This window comes from Artemia sp. Qi Xiang Cuo, chromosome 19 (genome assembly GCF_049724085.1).
Source record: "Artemia sp. Qi Xiang Cuo chromosome 19, ASM4972408v1, whole genome shotgun sequence".
NCBI lineage: Eukaryota > Metazoa > Arthropoda > Branchiopoda > Anostraca > Artemiidae > Artemia > Artemia sp. Qi Xiang Cuo.
Window position 1 is genome coordinate 16,364,750 of NC_142812.1, and position 6,803 is coordinate 16,371,552.

Consider the following 6,803-nt stretch of genomic DNA (forward strand, 5'->3'; position numbering starts at 1 on the left):
ATAAACCAACTAATTATCTTTCCCTATGTTTTTAGGATTATTAAAAACTAGCGCTTTACTTAAAAGACAGAAGTCAAGCATAAAATACAGGAATACTGATTTGGGAGCCAAAAGTGAGTATGTAGCCTGAAACAATAAACGAATCTATAAGGCTTTACAGAGTCTTACACCAGTTGTGACGTCAGTAACATTCAGCATACAATTAAAATTATCTTAAAAATATAAGCGTAAAATTAAATATTTTTTAATAACCGCGAAGTATTTGAACAGCATACAGGAATATTGGACTGATTTATCAGATGGCATTTTAGTCTCACCAGCAATAATACCAATAGCGAGTAATATACAGTCTTTAATTGCAAGAAATATGCTTTAGCATTACTTGAAATGAAGATCAAATAAGACATAATATGAACTATGGAAATCCGATTATTTCTCTCTATACAACAGTGAATTTCAAGCTATGATATAGTCCTGGTACTATGAAGATGGTTTTACTTCGAACTTGTGTACAAATAAATCATGACATGTCCTTTGCAGAACCAAAACGAGAGCTGGTCATTGAACTGAGCCATTGTGCAGAAGTAATGCCAAATTAAACGTAAACAAAAATAAAGCAACAATCCTAAAATGGATTGTTGCTCTATCTTAACAGGGATTGATAATATTTTTGTTCTGTAAAAAGTGTCCTTAATTAGTTTGCTTTTACTGCACCAAAACTCCTATATTATTTTGTGTTTTCAATAAAGCACTTTTTTTTATAATCATAAAAGCATAGGGATACATAATTAGTTGGTTTATTTGTACTAGTTTTGTTGATATATATTTAATAGGCTGTGAAGTAATAATTTTTGTCCGTTTTAAGTTTCAACTTCGCTCGTTTTTTTAAATTAATCTTTGTTCGTTTTTGATTAAAATTTAATGTAGAAACAACTCTGCCCCGATCTTTTTATTCATGCAGAATAGTGTATCTTCGTTTAAAAGTTTAATGTCATTCCTTAGTTTCAGTTGAAAACATATATTTAATATAATTTTTAATTATCACTTATCTAGGGGAGATAAGATAATGATTTACAAATTAATTATTTATTATTTTAGTTCTTATATTTCATTAATTATTGCTAATTAAATGAATTTCTTGTTAACTTAAACGCCAAAGATTTTACTTAAATTTTTTTGACTTTCCAGTTATTATAAACATATATGGTGCAAAAATAATTGTTGCCAACCATTCGTGGATACTAATGATTTGACATGAAACCCCAAAAACATCTAAACCAAATAAATCAAAAATTTCAAACAAATATAGGCCCAAAATATAACATTTTCAGACACAAAATGAGTTCACAATTGTTTATAAGGGTCTAAAACTTACTAATTCAGTTGGTAATAATAAAATTTTGATTAGGCCAAACATATTCTTATTATATTAGAATATATAATATAGTCTAATTTAATATAATATAATAATATAATTCAATGTAATATATGAAATATAATATATAACATTTACTGTATTATTTAAAATTCATTTAGACTTAACTGTTGCTGAGGCAGGCATATAGCTGTCCCCAATCTTCAGTGGCTCGTAGTTAAACAATGAATAAGCAAAGATGGTTAGTAATGAAACAGGTATGAAAAATCCCCATTCTGTAACCCAGTAAAAACTGAGCTTTGTTCCGAGCATGAAATAGATGTCTCTGATGAGGTTTTTATACCCTAAATTTAGTTTCAAGTAAGAATCTTCTTTATTGCAGTAGTACCATATTAATAGCTTGATCTAAGATTGGGATGGTTGCAAACTTGGTTCTTCAGCTGGTCTGTCTTAGCAATCATGATCATCTCAAGGATTATTTCCATCCCAAACAATCAAATTATATAACCTGGTCTTTTTTGACAATTGAAAAGTCTTGGAAAATCTGAATTAGGCTAAAAATAATGATAAATTGTTCCTATTTTTGTTTTTGAATACTTTTCACAGTATTTTCCAATTAAATAAACTAAACAAGGCTGACACTTAGCTATAGAATAGTATTAAAATTGTTATGATACGTTGATTATTAAGGCCTTAAGGCTGCAAAAATAGAACAAAAAATTTACAAAAATACAAACTTACAAAAAATAGAAAACTTACAAAAAATATAAAAACTTACTTATACTTATACTTAAAAACGTATTTTTTTTTAAATATAAGAACTTACTTAAAATATACAAAACTTAACCATAAAACTTAAAATAAAGAGAAAAATAACATAAAATTTAATAGAAGTAAATCTTCGGTACTACTCAGGACTTTTTCGAAATTACCGGATTAAAATTACAAACAATACATACTCTGAGTTTGGGTATCGCCTCACTGTAATTATTTCACTGTAATTTTATTTTTATTTTCAATGCTGTAAGAACTGGAAAAGAAAATATTTGTAACATAATTCGTTTTCAGTTAAGCGCCAATGATGCAGTAGGCTTTTGTTTTTATTTGCAGTTGAGGAAGGGTGCAGTATCCAAACTGTTGTTTGTAGTAAAACTATATTCGTCTTGAACAGCTTTAGAAAGAACTAATAAATTAAACTGAAAATTTGATGTATAATGATATTAATTGCTGAAAGCTCATCAGTTCAAAATTTTACTATAATTTAATGTTTATTTTGAATATTAAATACAAAAGAAGATATTTGTAATAAAATTGGTTTTCAGTAAAGCGCCAATTACGCAGTAGGTTTTAGACTTTTACAGTGAGAGAAGGAGGCGATACCCAAACTCTTGTTTGTAGTGATTTTTGTTCGTTTCAAGCTTGATTTTACATATCCAATTTAAGTTTCACTCGTTTTAAGATTTATTTATTCATTTACATTAACATCTATTGTCTTTGTGTTTGCATTGATTGTTTATTTAATTTCTGTTCGTTTTAAGTTTCATTTATACTTCAATAGCAAAATATTCTTTTTTCGTTTTGAGCTTAATTTTCATATTCAATCTAAGCATTACTCCCTTCAAGATCTATTTATTCATTTATATAATTACTTGTTGTATGTTTTTTGCTATGATTGTTTATTTAGTTTCTGTTCGTTGTGGGTTCCATTTATTTTTTAATAGTAATTTATGGTCGTTTTGAGTTTCAATTTTAACAGGTATTTGTATCTGCTGAGATTAAGTTTAAAATGGCCTTTACTTTTCTTTGAAAAAGTTATTCTTCGGAAAGTTTTTTTTTTAATTAATTCTAACTAAATGGTCTTTGTGTTCAGTTTTCGTTTTTTAAGAATCGGGACAAAAAGTCAGACTTTAGCGTAAAGAGCGAGGTATTGAGGAGGGAACAAACCCCTAATACACGAAATAATTAATGTTCATTTTAAGTTTTAATGACGCTCCTTACTTTCAGTTAAAAAAACGTGTTTTCTTTGATTTAATTTTTGATCGTTTTCCAAATAATAATGGAAAATCAAGTTTCCCTCCATGTAATATTTCCTCTCCCACAAAAAGTTCTTCTCATGTAAAATACCCCTCACCCACTCATCTGGAAAATAACTCCCGGACAATTCGATCCTTGCTGAAAATCCTCTGGGAAATTTTTCGAGGACGTTTTCAAATCATGTCGGCAATGTCACTCCTTGGGAAATTTTTCCCGGAAAATACGACTGTGTATTGTTCCGGAAGTGTATTGTTTTATGTCAAAATTCAAGCCATAACTCTTCATTTTTTCCTAAAAAAAAATACAGAAAATAACCTGTTTTCTGCTGGTAACCTCTCAATTTTAGTGCGAACTCTCTACCATGCACACCAGATGGTGTAAAGTCGATGCCCCCTCAATGAAAACTTGTAACATAATCTATTGAATCTAGTCAGTTCTACAAAGCTATCCGTCGCTTTTCATAATTATACTACAATGGATAAACACTGATCAAAATAATAGAAAGGGCATTATAATATTTATTATAGTATTCAAGAGAGTAAATTTCTCGAGTGTGTTCTGGTTAATGTGGAAGTACCAGCCAGATTGTTATATACAAAATTGCAGTAGTTTATAATATTTACTATTTTTAAATTCCTACACCAAATTTATCTAGGCTAGGAAACCATTGGTTTGTTTTGGGTGTAGATTGGGCTGAAATACTTTGGAGGAGTTAAAATTTGGAGTAAGCTTAACTTTTGATTTTAGCTATAATTATTTGGCATAAGAGATTTGAACCATTTAAATAGATATTCTTAAAATCTTAAAATTATATTTTTTTTCTAGGAAATGACACAATATTTTTTTCTGAAAATTGACAAACCACCTTTTTTCAGTTTAAAAAAAAAAGATCTACATAGGTCACAAATTTGACAAGATTAGTCTAGGGACTGAATTTTGGAAAGAAACAATTTTAATAAAAATGATGTCACGAATAATAGGAATGGTCATAAAAATTTTTGCTGAAGGTTATTGCGTGTGCTAAAGCCTTTGTAGTTTTGGTCTTTTGTTTATTCTGGCAGTTATTTCTTCTTTCAAAACCAATTATATTGCATAAAATATTTTTGCGATAGGCTTTGAGTTGGATGAATATGGAGTCAGCTAGCGCTCCTAGCCGAGTGGTTAGCGATCCGGACAGGAAACCCTGACGTCAGTGGTTTGAGTCCTGGTGTCGCTGCTTATTTGGTTTGGGACAGGGGTCAATGGTGTGACTTTGTAATCTCCACCGTAGTCGACCCATCTCTAAATGGGTACATGGAGAAATCTGGGCGGAAAACACGGGAAGCGCCGGATGATTTGCTGCCAGCAACGCATTACGCTCCCGAACTGAAGGCATCGAGTAGGGAGATCGGTACCTGCGCAACGCAGAACATTGGTCAGCATGCGAAAAAGTTTTTTTTATCTTTAATTAGTGTCAGGCGTATCCCCTCCCCTGGACCATTCTCCCCCCGGACCCCCCTCATGGAAAAATGCACCTCGCATCATCTAATTATTGGATACACAAGAATTAAAATCGTAGGTAATAAATTGTTCATTCAAACTTATAGGCTGGATTTTCAGTTATTTTTTCTGTGCTAAAAAAAAATCACTCTTAATGCGTGTATGAAACCTTGATTTTTCTTATTTTTCTTGTTGTTGAATAATTTGAAAATTAAACTTAGCTATGCTGTATTGTGCAAAAAACTTTTTTTATTTTTACAAAATAATTTAAATGCTTTCAATCTAGAGTTGGTTTTTCAATTTATTGCTTTAAACTTATATACGCCGTAAACGTAAATTGCTTTAAACGTAAATTTAGTTGTCACTCAAATTTACGAGGTGTAAAACTCGAGATTACACCGGTTTCTTCGTCGCTTTAGAAACAAATTTGGACTATATATTTGCACATTAGGGGGGGGGGGGTAAAGTATAGCGGGTCTGCAAGGAAAATGTGTTAGGTACAATTGAAAATGTTATTGAAAACTTGAAAATGTTGAAAATGTTATTATAGACTTGAAAATGTTATTATAGAAATGTCCACCCTAACCACTTCAAAAAGTGTTAGAGTTGGTAACCCCCAGTCTTTTCCAATCCATGAAAAAGAGAAATCCCCAATTTCTGTTAAAACCAATATTAAAACAAGACTTATTGATGCTAATGTCGCTCCTGATAACATCATCAAAAATCAAAATTTAACAAATTTAACGTCAACGACAAAATTATAGATACGAATTCAGTGATTTCCGGTTCAACTAAGATAAAAAGACAAGTTTGTGTGTTTAAAGGATTAAACTGTCTTGGTTTTAATTCCCTCTCAGGCACAAGTGTTCAAGGTCAAGTTCATTCTCAAATTGACGCTAATTATGCATGTAAAACCAGGTTTGAGTTCAATACTAGTGATGAACTATCCAGGAAGCAAGTTAATGCTAATAAAGGTATATGCAAATATGCCTGGAGAGGGGTTTGCAAGAAGGAAGAGTCGTGTAAATACCATCATTTGTGCAAGAAATATTATTTGAACAATGAATTTATTGTCCCTGGGTGCAAACTCTTTCATTACAGGGTTTTTGACAGTTTTAGAAGTGGGCGTTGCTTCGGTGAATGCAGTCAAATCTACTTGAAATATGGGTACAAATATTTTAAAAAGCCCTTAAATAGTTCCGAAAAAAATTTAAACCCACAGTCAGCACCCCCTCCAATTCCTTCTCTCATCAGTTTGGACCTGTCAAAAAGCGATTTACATCAAACCTTCCCACCTTTACATCAAAGGTCGGTGAGATACTGCAAGCAGATCAGCTCAAAGAAAACAAAGTCTACCCCCTCCAACAGTGCCAATAAAACTCCAACAGTGCCAAGAAACGAGAGTCACCGAGCCTGTCAAGTAACACATCAGTGACCATTGAAGCACCACCACCAGTTCATTCCGAGGAATTTAAGACCCCAACCGTATTCTATCACCACAAAGAAGACCCTACTTCCATCCATTCGGGTTATGGAAGCATCGAATTACGTGACTCTGGTGTAAACCAGTGTTTTAGTTCTAACTTATATCCTCCCAAATCCCCACTTAATAATATCCCCATAATTTGTCCGCTGTCCTCCTTTTCTCTCAAGCCGGGTCCAGCCCTGCCTTTTAATCCTGCTTCTCAAACGAATCCCAGCCTTCATCCCGAAAAAGATGCCTCTCCTCTCCCAGATCCACGGCCCTCCCAACCCCACTGCCTCCTACAATTAACAAACAAAAACTGCCCTCTTTAGTAACCGTTTTACTTTCTCAAAGTTGCTTGTTACGAACGCCGAAAACCAGAATTTTGACAAATTGATCGAGCTAGAGGCCCTCTGTCAAGTACACAAAATTGATGTAATTGCCCTAACT